Consider the following 13,061-nt stretch of genomic DNA (forward strand, 5'->3'; position numbering starts at 1 on the left):
CGTCAAAGTTCTGTCGAACTTTTCATGCCATTGCTTAGGCGTTTGCTTGAGACCATATAAAGATTTCAACAACTTACAAACCATTCCTTCTTGACCCTTTGATACAAACTCATCTGGCTGGTCCACATAGATCTCCTCTTCCAACTCTCCATTGAGGAAAGCCGTCTTAACGTCCATCTGGTGAACGAGAAGACCATAAGAGGCTGCCAAGGAAAGTAACACTCGAATTGTGGTCAATCGGGCAACTGGTGAATAAGTGTCAAAGAAATTTTCTCCTTCTTTTTGGGTATAACCCTTGGCCACAAGCCTAGCCTTGTACTTTTCAATAGTACCATCTGGCTTAAGTTTTTTCTTGAACACCCACTTGCATCCAACCGGTTTACATCCATAAGTACGTTCAACGACCTCCCAGGTTCCATTAGACATAATAGAATCCATCTCACTCCTCACTGCTTCCTTCCAATAGTCAGCATCAGTAGATGAATATGGCTCTTCAATGGTTCTGGGTGTATCATCCATGAGGTATACAATAAAATCATCATCAAAAGACTTTACAGTCCTTTGTCTCTTGCTCTTTCTAGGAGCATCATTGTTATCCTCCTCAGGATTTTCCACAAGTGTAGTTTCATTGTGTTCTATCGGCTCAGCAGAGCTATTATCCTCGATGAACTCTTGCCTAGATGAACTTGTTCCATCTCTCATGGAAAAAATGTTTTTTAAAAATGTAGCATCTCTGGACTCTATTATAGTACCAACATGCATGTCAGGTACTCCAGATTTCACTATTAAAAATCTATACCCAACGCTGTGAATAGCATAACATATAAAGACACAATCCACAGTTTTAGGTCTAAACTTGCGTTTCTTGGTTATTGGCACACTCATTTTTGCCAAACAACCCCATGTACGTAAGTATGAGTGTTGGCATTTTCTTCTCCCATTCCTCGAATGGTGTTATCTCTTTATTCTTTGTAAAAATAGGTTTAGGACATGACATGCAGTCAATATAGCCTCACCCCACCATTCCTTGGAAAGTCCCGCTGTGTCTAACATGGCGTTAACCAAATAAGTTAGAGTGCGGTTCTTTCTTTCGGCAACCCCATTTGACTGAGGTGAATAGGGATGCATCCTCTCATGAATAATACCATGTTCCTCGCAGAATGAAGTGAATAAATTTGAGAAGTACTCGCCACCACGATCTGACCTAACTCTTTTGATCTTTCTTTCAAGTTGGTATTCTACTTCAGCTTTATAGATTTTAAAGTAGTGTAAAGCTTCATCTTTTGACTTCAACAAATAGATGTAACAAAATCTAGTGCAGTCATCGATCAAAGTCATGAAATATATTTTACCATCTTTTGTCAACATGCCATTCATTTCGCACAAATCGGAATGAATTAATTCTAAAGCTGCCAAGCTCCTTGCCTCCGCGGTCTTATGAGGCTTGCGAGTTTGTTTTGATTCAACACATACATGGCACTTAGAATTTTTGACAAAAGTAAACTTTGAAATTAAACTCAAATTAACTAAGCGCATCATACAACCAAAATTAACGTGACAAAGCCTCGAATGTCAAATATTTGATTCATCAACGTTAATACCATTATATGCAATTTTATTACAAACATCTGACAAAGAAAGACGGAATAAGCCCCCGCTTTCATAACCTTTTCCAATAAAAGTACCAAACTTAGACAAGATACATTTATTAGACTCAAAGACTAATTTAAAATCATCTCTACACAGTAGAGAGCCGCAGACTAGATTCTTCTTGATGGTGGGGACATGCTACACATTCTTCAGCTGCACGGTCTTACCCGAAGTAAACTTCAGATTTACTGTACCAACATCGAGAACACGCGCATGCAATCCGTTTCCCATCAGTAAGGAGGAAGTCCCTCCGACCTGGTAAGAAGAAAACAAAGAAGCATCAGCACAAACATGAATATTAGCACCAGTGTCAACCCACCACTCGGGTGAACATAAACTAAAAGAACTGTAGGTAATGAATTGCCGTACCCCGATGTTCCTCCAGGCTCGCTAATTACCATGTTGGCGGAATCCTTGCCTTTGCAGTTCGGACATTTTACAGCAAAGTGTTCCGTATTAGCGCATACATAGCAAGCTCCTTTCTTCTTCTTCTTAAAGGTGGTTGTCTGCTTAGTCTTTGGTTGGTTTAGCGGTGCCTTTTTCTTATTCTTGTGGGAGTTGTTCTTCTGAACAAGATTGGCACTTGAAGCACCAACAACTCATTTCCCACGTATGTCATTTGCTCTCGCCTTCTCCTCAACATCAAGAGTCCCAATTAGTCCATCTATGGTGAACTCCTGTCTCTTGTGTTTTAGTAAAGTAGCAAAGTCCCTCCAAGAAGGTGGCAGCTTAGAGATAATACCTCCGACCACAAACTTATCGAGTAACACACATGGGAACTCTTTGCTACAATTTTTGAGATCTTTTGCCAGAGTATGTATTTCATGGGCTTGTTCCACCACAGAACGGTCTTCGACCATCCTATAGTCAAAGAACTGCTCCATCACATACAACTCACTGCCGGCATCAGACACTCCATATTGAGCCTCAAGAGCATCCCACAACGCTTTACCAGTTGGCATCCGAACATAATTATCCACCAGGTTTTCAGCGAGAACACTAATGATGCAGCCTCGAAAGAGGGTATCAGCCTCATCGAACGCACTCCCTTCCTCTGGAGTGAACTGTTCAGTCTTACCCTTTTTTACATGCATCACTCTCAGCACTGTCAACCATAGTATAAGCCGCTCTTGCCAACGTTTGTAATTTGAACCATCAAAAGGTGGTGGTCTGATTATTGCAGCAAAGCTAGATACCGAAAGCATATTAACATAATCAGGTTTTTGGATTGTTAGAAATCTAGGCATTTTCCGTTATATTTTAATTCCAAATATTATTATCAATTTTATGACATAAATGAGTGATAATGTGTGAACAAAATATGTGCTTGTGTTCATGTTATTCTTACTAATAAGCATGAACAAAATATTAAACCAGAATAGGTTTAGAGTGTACCCCAAGGCAGGACCAGTGCCGGAGGCACTGGTTGCGTCGTTCCCATGACTGGACATTGTGTCGGTCAGGACTGTTCGATGTAGCCGATCTTTAGTCGTTGCAGGGCAGACGGCCGTTGGAAGATAGTCGAGACGATCTTGATGTTCACTTGGGGAACACAGGTACGGTCACCGAAAGTAGAGGACGTAGTCGTTCGGTCACCAGGAAGTTGTGGATGCAGATGTTCGGCCTCCGGGAAGTAGACGAAGTAGTCGATCAGGAGCGAGCAGTCGCGTCAAGACGCTCCCCAAAAACCTGATTGCCCGGCTATCCCGAGCAGGATCTCAGTGTTGCAGATGTTTCGAAGGCCTGCTCTCGCCAGAGCTGTGCTCACAATGCTAGCGATGAGGATGGCAGAAAGCAGCAGAGGGAGAAGGGAGATGTCTCCTAAGCAAGAGTACCTGAAGCAAGTGCTGGTGGTGTGTGGATGAGTGAAGGAGGGGGTGGTTTATATAGGTGTGGAGGTGCCTCACATTCAATGAACATGGACGTTATAATGGCTTTGATGAGTGCAGTTACTAGTGAATCAGTGCCAACGGTCAAGGCCATGATTCTCCTGTTATCACTGTCACGTTTATTGTCTTTGATTGCATTCAACAACGATTATTGTCTCTGATTGCATTCAACAACAAAAACATTCTCATCTCAACACGTCGCACCGCACCGCACGTCACGCACACGCACGTCCGGCCGCGCCACGCCCCGCCCGCGCCCACGGCATCGGCCCGGCGAGCGAGCGCACGCGTGTGGTTCACCGACCTCCTCTTACCGGCTTCACAAGTGGTGTACACAGGGTCCACTCTTTAAGTCGGTTGAGATCTTCCTCAAATCTCGATACGGTATTAAGCAATTGATTCCCAAGCATTTAATAGTGGGTTTTGAATTTTTTATTGCATTGAATAGAATAAATGGGCCAAGTCCATAATTCCAACAATAACTGCAAGATCAAAGCATTCTTTTTTGTGGCTTGACCATATTTCTTCCCATGACATAGTTGCAAGATCAAAGCATGTCCATCCAGAACCGTTCCCTATGAACACATGGTACATTTAGCATGCTGCACATCTATAATATAAAAATGATAATGCATATGAGCCCCGACTGGATTGAAATACCTAAGCAAAATGATACTCCATTCAGGATCTGAATGGTAGATATCGCGGCATATCTCATCAGCCATAAGCTGCAACAAATATATACGACTGCAATCAATTCCAATGACTTACTCCTTATCTGTGAAAAGTATACCAATGTTACAGTGGAGAAGTCGATAATGTTGTCAAACATTTCTGAGGAAAAGGGCTAAACGCAGTTGCAAAACTATAAGCTAACACCATGCATGCCTTGTTCTCGATAGCAGAAACTAACTACTCAAGAAACATCAGCACTGCATATGCGTACTTTCCCAGGAAGAAGATATCTATCTACTAATTACATGAGTGACAACAGCCAAAAGATGAATCAACATGATCTAGTAAGTTACCATCTTATCTTTAGTCAGGACCTGACAGAAATGAGCAAATCTATTTATGAACACGGAAAATATTTTTGTGAGCAAACATTTACTACATTTCACCTTCGAATGCAAGTTCTTTGGTAGAGCATCTGATTCAGCACAATTAACTCATTTCTGAACCTAGTGCGCTAGTATCTAATTGTAAGAAAATGTTTTTTTTGGTACCTGCTACTGCTACCTTGAATCCTAGCCATAATGGATAGTGAGGAACTGAGGAAGCGAGAACGCATACCACACAGACCACACGGTGTCAGTTCGCGGCGTCTGGATCTCTGATGATGGTGAGGTGCGACGGTGGAGAGGAGGGCCACCCGGCTCGTCGCGCACGAGGTGGGTCAGCTCCGGCGAGGTCCTGGTGGCGCGGTGCGGCCTGCGGCGGAGGGGAGGGGGAGGGCCGCCGGCTTGTCGCGCTCGAGCTGGGGCGGATCCGGCGAGGTGAGGCGGCTCCTGGCACCGCCGATGTGCGGGAGGGTCCGAGGAGAGGAGACAGGGTAGGGCGGCGGTTGGTGGCGGCTTGGCGCCAGTTCGTCACCACTGCGACGGAGGACGGCGGCGTGGTGCCGGATCTTGACGGGGAGACGGAGGACCGGCAGCTGGGGGAGTCAACAAGATCTGGCGGAGGGGCAGTGGAGGTGGAGCGAGCGATGGGGAGGTGAGGTGGAGTCGGAGGAAGCGACGACGGGGATGAAGGGGCTCGGACGCGAAGGAGTGGCGGCAGCTCCTGGAGGCGGAGGGCGGAGGCGGCGCTGCTCCGCTCATCTCAGTCCCTCGCGACACACTCGGGGGAGCGGCGCCCGATGTCTCGAGGTGGGGAAGGTTTGCCCCGTGGAAAATGCGAGGCTCGGGCATCGCAACCCCCTAGCGTGGGCTTCCAAATGGCGAGTCATTGCGGCCCGGGGTTAATTTCTGCGTGAAGATCCAGCCCCGGGAAAAGGCCGGGAACCCGGCGGGAAAATGGGCTCCCAAACTAGCCCTAAGGCTTAGTTTGGGAGGAAAGGGCGAGTAACCCAGGGAATATAACCCCCAAGGGGGATTTTTGTGGTTAGTTAATTTCATGTGCTTCCTTGGGTGCCGCTCCCCACGTCCCCCGTCGTTGTTTGGCAGCGTTCAGACGTCCCCCCTCCCCCGTTGTTTTGCACTATCCAGCATTTGCTATATAAATATAGCATATATTTACTTGCAGCTCACTTTCCGCTATATACAATTCCAGTTCCAGAACAGATACCATTTGCTTACTTCTCACTTTTTTTCTAAACAACTCCATGTATAGGAACATTAGAAAGATTCAGAAAATTAAGAAAAATTCAGGGGAGAAACAGAGCAACAATATGATCACGTGTCATTCATAATAGCAGGATATACTACCCAACCAAGATGAATGGAATACATATGGTCATGTCCATACACATACCCAGATAGATAATACAAAATAAAATGAGACATGAGCTATTTATTTGACCATTTTCAAACTGGAACAAAATTCAGACACTAGGAAGAACTCAAGCACCAATATCTGTGAACCCAAAGTCACCAGCAACACAATAATCAACTTTCACCAATCTGCAAAGTAACACAAAGAAAATTTTCTTTAATTAAATAATTCCCAAAGCACTGGTGAAGAAGTAATGATACAAAGCTTCAAAGAATGGTTATGCATTCAACTAATCAAAACACTAACAATTAAAAGCATGAACCGCTACTGCTATATCATCCATGCTACCATGGAGACAAGAACAGCTACACACTGCTCCAAAGTACGATTGAACTGAATATGTATCAAGAAGCTTAATCACTGCAACTAAACAGAATCTTTATAAAGAACAGACATTATTGTTTCTACCCAAATTGACACATGGCACAGTTTAATTAAGTACATGGAGCATATTCAAAGAGACATACCTGATTTTTCTATTTGGCCAAATTAGTTGAACATCTGGATTTTTGGTCTTCATTAATACTTCTATGTTTGTATCAGATTCAAATAGCTCAACAGCATGACTTATCATTTGTTAATTAATTCATAGAATCCACTTGTTCAGCACACTTCTCAAAACAAAATTCCTCATCACGCTTTTCATTCAGAGCTTCCAAAGTTTTGCTTGTTTGGCTCCTTTTAAACTCCACTTTCAAAAATTAGATATCTAAATGTATGCATTCATAACAATTGCCAATAACCAGTTTGTACAAAACAAGGTGTTTAGTAGTCAAAATGTACTGTGAACTTATAAGAGCCAAAGTCTGCATGTGACAAGCAACAAAAAAACTGCAGATATACTAAACAATTCATAAACTTGGAAATAATTACTGCTACATCTAATAATCAGGCAAAATGGATATGTCCAATAACTAGTCAACAACTTGCAGCTTCTTTGTATGAACCAATTTTTCTTTTTATTATAGAAAGACATCAACAAATGTCAACTGGGTTCCAGAAAACCGATCTTGCAGCCTCTGTTTTCAGTAGTTAGTACTGTATTTTTTTGGTATGAAATGTTGATACTGCAGACCTTCGTTGCACGGATACGCCAACAGTGTGGTGTATCCGTATCAGTGTAACATAGCTGCAGACTCACATAACCACAGCCAAGATGATAGGACAGCCATTATTCTAGTGTACTGTTGGTGAAGAGTAGAGTCATTTAATAAGTAAAAAAGAAATTGTATGTGTCAAAATTAGTAAGTACTAGCCTTCTCCAGGCCATTGAATTGGTAATAACTTGGTGTACAAACACATATAAATTGGTCCCCAAGTTGATAACAGACTCATGGACAAAAAATAATATTATAGAAATAGATCTTGGCATTTTCTTCTGATTTAGTGGTAGCGTTGGTGGTGTCCATGAGCAAGTAAATCAAGCACATATGCTTGAACAAATAAATAAAAGGAACAAAATCACGAGCAGATCTGAATGCATCAAATAAATGAGAGGAGAAGTAGATCTGAACATTAATCACAAGCAACAATTTGAAAAGCAAACAAACAATGTGACTCGAGGGAGCAGCAAGCTTACCTTGTGGATCTTGACGATCCACCAGCCGCGCTCAAGTGCTACAGGTGGACAAGATCCTTGAATCGCCCACGCCTAGGACCAAATCCATCAGGTCGTCTCCGCTAGTGGATGCATGCCTGCAATTCTTCCTCTCCAATATCTACAAGAACCGGGAGGTGATGTGAGAAGAAACCCTAGCGGCCAAGGAGATGCGAGCGGACTCACCAAGTAGAGGAGGAGGTGTAGGCTCGCAAGAGAGGCACAACAAAGGCCATGATAGAGGGGCGGAGGGTGGATCCACGACAGCGGCGGCAGGGATCTCATTCACGGCGGAGTTCGGGAGGAGATGCGGACGAAGGTCGAAGTGCTGGCGTCGGGGTGGGGGTCTTGCTCGCGGACACGACAGCGGAGGGGGGGGGCGCTAGGGAGACGGAGGGTGAGGTCGCTTGGGAGGCGGCGGCGGCGGCATCGCAACTCACAAGTGAAGACAGTGACGACGAGAAGCGAGGGGTCGAGGAACCGGGGAAGCACTCCCGGCCTCACGTGTCGTGGATATCTTCCCCATGGAAAACGCAGGGAAGTGGGCTGCAATTCCTCGCCCCGCGGGCTTCCAAAGGCTGTGCCAGATTGCCCCAGGGGAGCTTGCCCCGCGGGTTTCACACCCCGGGAAATCACGGGGATCCCGGTGGGGAAATGCGCTTCCAAACTAGCCCTAAGGGGGAAAAGGTATAAAAAGGTCCACTAGCACTGCACATAAATCTAAGGCGTGTAAAACTATCTATGCTAGTCACACCATGAGAAATATCAAAATAAAGAAATAAGAGAACCCCAACTTAGATTACAATTGAACCTCATGATTTATTGTGCAAAAAATGAGGTAAAAATTAAACCTAGCACAATATGAAGTCATACAATAGCAAATACCTAAGTTGGTAAATTCTCGAACTACTTCAATTGTGTAGAACCAATATATTGATCATCTTCACTCTGACACTCTATAATCCTCCTCAAGATACAATAAACTATACTTTTTATTATAGTCCACCATGTCTAGAATCCAAATAAATGTGTAAGGTCCCATTTGCATACATGAGAATTTTCGCACCTGTTAAAGTTGCCTAAAAAAATATCAAGATGCTTATCCCATCTCTTCTCACGAAGTGATCACCCTTGTGATAGTACCCTTTGGTAGCTAGGTCTAGGATATGAAATTATGCACGTGATGCTGAAAAAGTATGCTTTCAAAAGAAAGCATTCAAAATAAAATTACTAGCGAAGTGGGAGGCATCGATGGATGGCTTTCGAATAGATGGTTCTTATTGGAAGGAAACTAGGCCTACAACCCGCGCATTTGTGCGGCTAGTATTGAAAATTCAAAAATTCGCATATTGTTGTATCGTTACTTAAAGGTTATACTATTTTTTTTATCATACATCAGTATGTTCATTATTGTAAATTGTGTCTTATTGTTGGTTAAAACAATTAAAATATGATCTACCTATAATACAATTTGATTTGTTGAGCTTTAACAATATTATGCATATAATTACTCTTATTTTCATTTTATTTTGATTTGATTTTGTTAGCTTTAGTTTTTATTAATAGCTAAATGGTATTATATATTTAATTTTTCATAATGGCATTGGTGGGTGATTTTTAATTAGGCACATGGGTATTTTAGGCTATTTTTATTATAATGGCAGCAGTGGGTAATTTTTATTTTTCTATTTTCTCTGATTAACGTGAGAATTTCTAGACCTTGAGACCGAATGTGGAGGCTCCGTTTGTTGGTCAAATAATAAGATAAACTAGGCCTACAGCCCGCGCATTTGTGCGGCTAGTATTGAAAATTCAAAAATTCGCATATTGTTGTATCGTTACTTAAATGTTATACTATTTTTTTTATCATACATCACTATGTTTATTATTGTAAATTTTGTCTTATTGTTGGTTAAAACAATTCAAATATGATCTACCTATAATACAATTTGATTTGTTGAGATTTAACAATATTATGCATATAATTATTCTTATTTTCATTTTATTTTGATTTGATTTTGTTAGCTTTAGTTTTTATTAATAGCTAAATGGTATTATATATTTAATTTTTCATAATGTCATTGGTGGGTGATTTTTAATTAGGCACATGGGTATTTTAGGCTATTTTTTATTATAATGGCAGTAGTGGGTAATTTTTATTTTTTTATTTTCTCCGATTAACGTGAGAATTTCTAGACCTTGAGACCGAATGTGGAGGCTCCGTTTGTTGATCAAATAATAAGATAATATTTATTATAATGGCAGTAGTGGGTATTTTTTATTTTTCTATTTTCTCTGATTAATGTGGGAATTTCTAGACCTTGAGAGCGAACGTGGAGGCTCCGTTTGTTGGTCAAATAATAAGATAATAGATATTTATTATAATAGCAGTAGTGGGTAATTTTTATTTTTCCATTTTCTCTAATTAACGTGGGAATTTCTAGATCTTAAGAGCGAACGTGGAGGCTCCATTTGTTGGTTAAATAATAAGATAATAGATGATTTGTCTCACCAACTGAGCAAGCGGTCCATGGTCAGAACAGAACGGAAAATGTGCTAGGAATGCCACGAAGACTAAGGTTTATTCAAGAGGATGAAAAACTTAATGTTGAAGCTCTGAGGAGAAGGATAAGGAAACTTCACGACCGCATTACTTGTGGGAGGCATTAGTGGATGGCTTTTCATGTGATGGTTGCTCTTGGAAGAATGATTTTGTCTTGGCGGTTGATCAGATGGTTCATTAGTGAATTAGGGTGAGAAATAAGAAGAAAAAATATCATAGAAATGTAAAGTAAGAAAATTATGGGCAAGAGAAAAAAAAGACTTATCTTTGTTGACAACTCGAAGGAGAAAGACGAGGATTGCTGACAAGTGTTTTGACACTAGACAAAATAACGAATGAGGAAAACGACATCACCCAACTATTCGACCATGTATAAGCACCCCCCATATGCAATTGCTATTGTACTTCTTTTTTCCGGATAAATTTCCTGTTGTACTATAATACTGTTTGTAGAAAGAAAATATGATAGAGGACACACTGCACTTGTATGAACACCATTATAAGTAGCACATGTACATATATGTATGTGCTATAGTACGCTAGTACCCATCATCTAAGTAGAAGAAAGAGAGATTCAAAAGTGAAGGCTCTTGAGCACAAATCTAGTAGGGCATCTTCAAGAGAGTAGCTATTTTTCACTCTTTATTTAACTTTTCTTTTAACTCTGTAAAATGATTCATCTTCTTATTAAGTTATTTACTCCAACAGACTCTCTATTTTTCATTTTTCAAATCACAACTCCTCCTCCAACTCTCTCCTTCCACACATGCTGACGCGTGGGTTCCTTGCATCATCCCCTTCCTTTTTCCCTTCTTGCTCCCCTGGATGCGCTCTGGACTTCTCTTCTCGGGGCGGCGTCCTTCTGTCGGCGTTGCGATAGCCTGGCCCGTGAGTGCCTCTTGGTCTCTTGGCCATGTGCTGCTGGGCGGCCTACCACTTGAGCGCACACCTGGTTGGTTCGCGTGAGCCTAGACGTGGTGAGCGAGCTGCGCGACGGCCGCCATGGGCGGAGCTCAATGGAGCCATCGGTCGGACCCGATGAAATTTGCTAAAATCAATGAAAAAACATTATTGAGCACTGTTCCTCTATGAGGTCGATCCCAACGTTTAACATCTAACCCAATGACTTTTTCATCTAGCTTTCGCCCCTGCCTGCCGCAGCGAGCACGCCTGTCGCCCCTCGTGGCCGCTAGCGCCAGCAGGAGGCTGCCGCTGGCAGCGTCCTACCTGGTGGGCAGCTACGCCCCGAGCTAGCCTGAAAGCGGGCGCCATGATTGCTCTGCCTCCCCTGGTGAGGACGGCGACAGCGGAGGCGGCTCGGGTCGGTGAGGGTGGCACGGGACGTCAGGGCAAGGCCTCGATATGTTTGGTTAGCGAGGGCGTGGGGATGGAGAGTGGGATGACGAGGAGAGGAATATGGCTCTTCTGTTGGATCGTGATTTCACCTCTTTTTCTTTATTTTTACTTATCCAATCCTTTTTTTACCTTTTTTTTGAAGATGCTATAAGTAAAAAAAATTCGTGAAATATCCAAAAACTCATTTGCATAAAGAACTGTTTGCACTTTGCATTTCCAAGCAAAAAAAGCGCTTTCCAGCTAGACCTCCAATCGTGCTGATCCAGTCTAAGCTGGCACTCCCAAGCACACCAACCCAGCCCAGCGTTCCATCCGGGGCCCGTTTGGATGGCACTAGTATGAGTAGCACAAAAATGAATTTTGCCTGCATGAAGCACTAAACGAAGTTTATTTGCAACACCTTTTTACGGATGAGTATAATTTTTCGCGACGAATCTAATGACGATAATTAATCGATGATTGGCTACAGTGATGTTACAGTAACCAACTTCTAATCATGCGGTCAAAAATCTCATTAAATTCATCTTGCGAAGTAGCGTAGAAATTGTGGAATTAGTTTCGCAAATTACCTTTATTTAGTACCTCTAATTCTTTGTTAAAATTTGTGCTACTCATACATACTACTGGAGTAACCAAACATAGCCCCAATCGTGTCGGTCCATTGAACATTTTACATTTGAACCCCATGAACAAACTTCCCACGTGCCACCTCACGCGCGAGGCGCGCGTCTCCTCGCCACGCTCCCTCCGCCCGTGTCACCCGCACGCGCCCCAGACCCGATCCCATCCGTCCATCACACGCGCGCACGAACCTTGACGCGCACCACCACCCCCCACTCCCCGACTCGCAGACGCCGACCCCGACCCCGACCCCGACCCCGTCCCCTAGTGGTTATTTCCATTTTGGGAAATTTGTCTGCAGGACACTGTGAAAATGTAGTTTTGTGTGTAACACACCACAAAATTCAATATTGTTTCTAACACACCGTGAATGTTTGATTTGGTCTGCAACACATCATAGCAATTATAATAATCATTTTCAGCTGAACGAAGATGTAAATAGACCATTTTGCCCCCGGGCCCACCTGCTATCCTCTTCCTCTCCCCTCCTCCCTCCTCCCTCGCCGCGCACGGCTCTGCGGTGAGGCCGGCTGCAGCGGCGCCATCCTCCTCCCTCCCTCTCCGGCGTCGCTCCTCCCCCTCCGCCGAGCCAAGGGGCGGCGGCCATGACGGGTCAATGGCGACGGCGGCTAGATCCGCCGCGCCCTCCTCCCTCCCTCTCCCATGGAGGTGCGGACCCGCTCCTTCCCCGGCGGCGGCCCGAGCGCAGCGCGGCGGAGCGGCCCCGCCCATGGTGCGCGGGCGGCCTCCCTCTGCTCCCCTTGCCGGCGGCCACCCTCTGCTCCCCTTGCCGGCGGCCACCCCTCTGCTCCGGGCCCGTGCTCGACGGAGACGACGTCCATGGCCGTCTCGGGCCGACGCAACGGAGTATGGGGCCAGACCCCGCGCAGCG

The 13,061-nt window shown here is 43.9% G+C and overlaps 1 long non-coding RNA gene across 1 annotated transcript; it reads right to left on the reverse strand.

Moving 5' to 3' along the window:
* Positions 1-4,015: 4,015 nt before the first annotated feature.
* LOC120673055 lies at positions 4,016-5,485 on the reverse strand. The gene is made up of 3 exons (XR_005674481.1): positions 4,833-5,485; positions 4,200-4,267; positions 4,016-4,114 (listed from the first exon to the last, which is right to left on the reverse strand). It is a non-coding gene; the product is annotated as an uncharacterized LOC120673055 (long non-coding RNA).
* Between the last annotated feature and the right edge of the window lie 7,576 nt (positions 5,486-13,061).

The sequence above is a fragment of the Panicum virgatum genome, chromosome 5N (assembly GCF_016808335.1).
Source record: "Panicum virgatum strain AP13 chromosome 5N, P.virgatum_v5, whole genome shotgun sequence".
Taxonomy (NCBI): Eukaryota; Viridiplantae; Streptophyta; class Magnoliopsida; order Poales; family Poaceae; genus Panicum; species Panicum virgatum.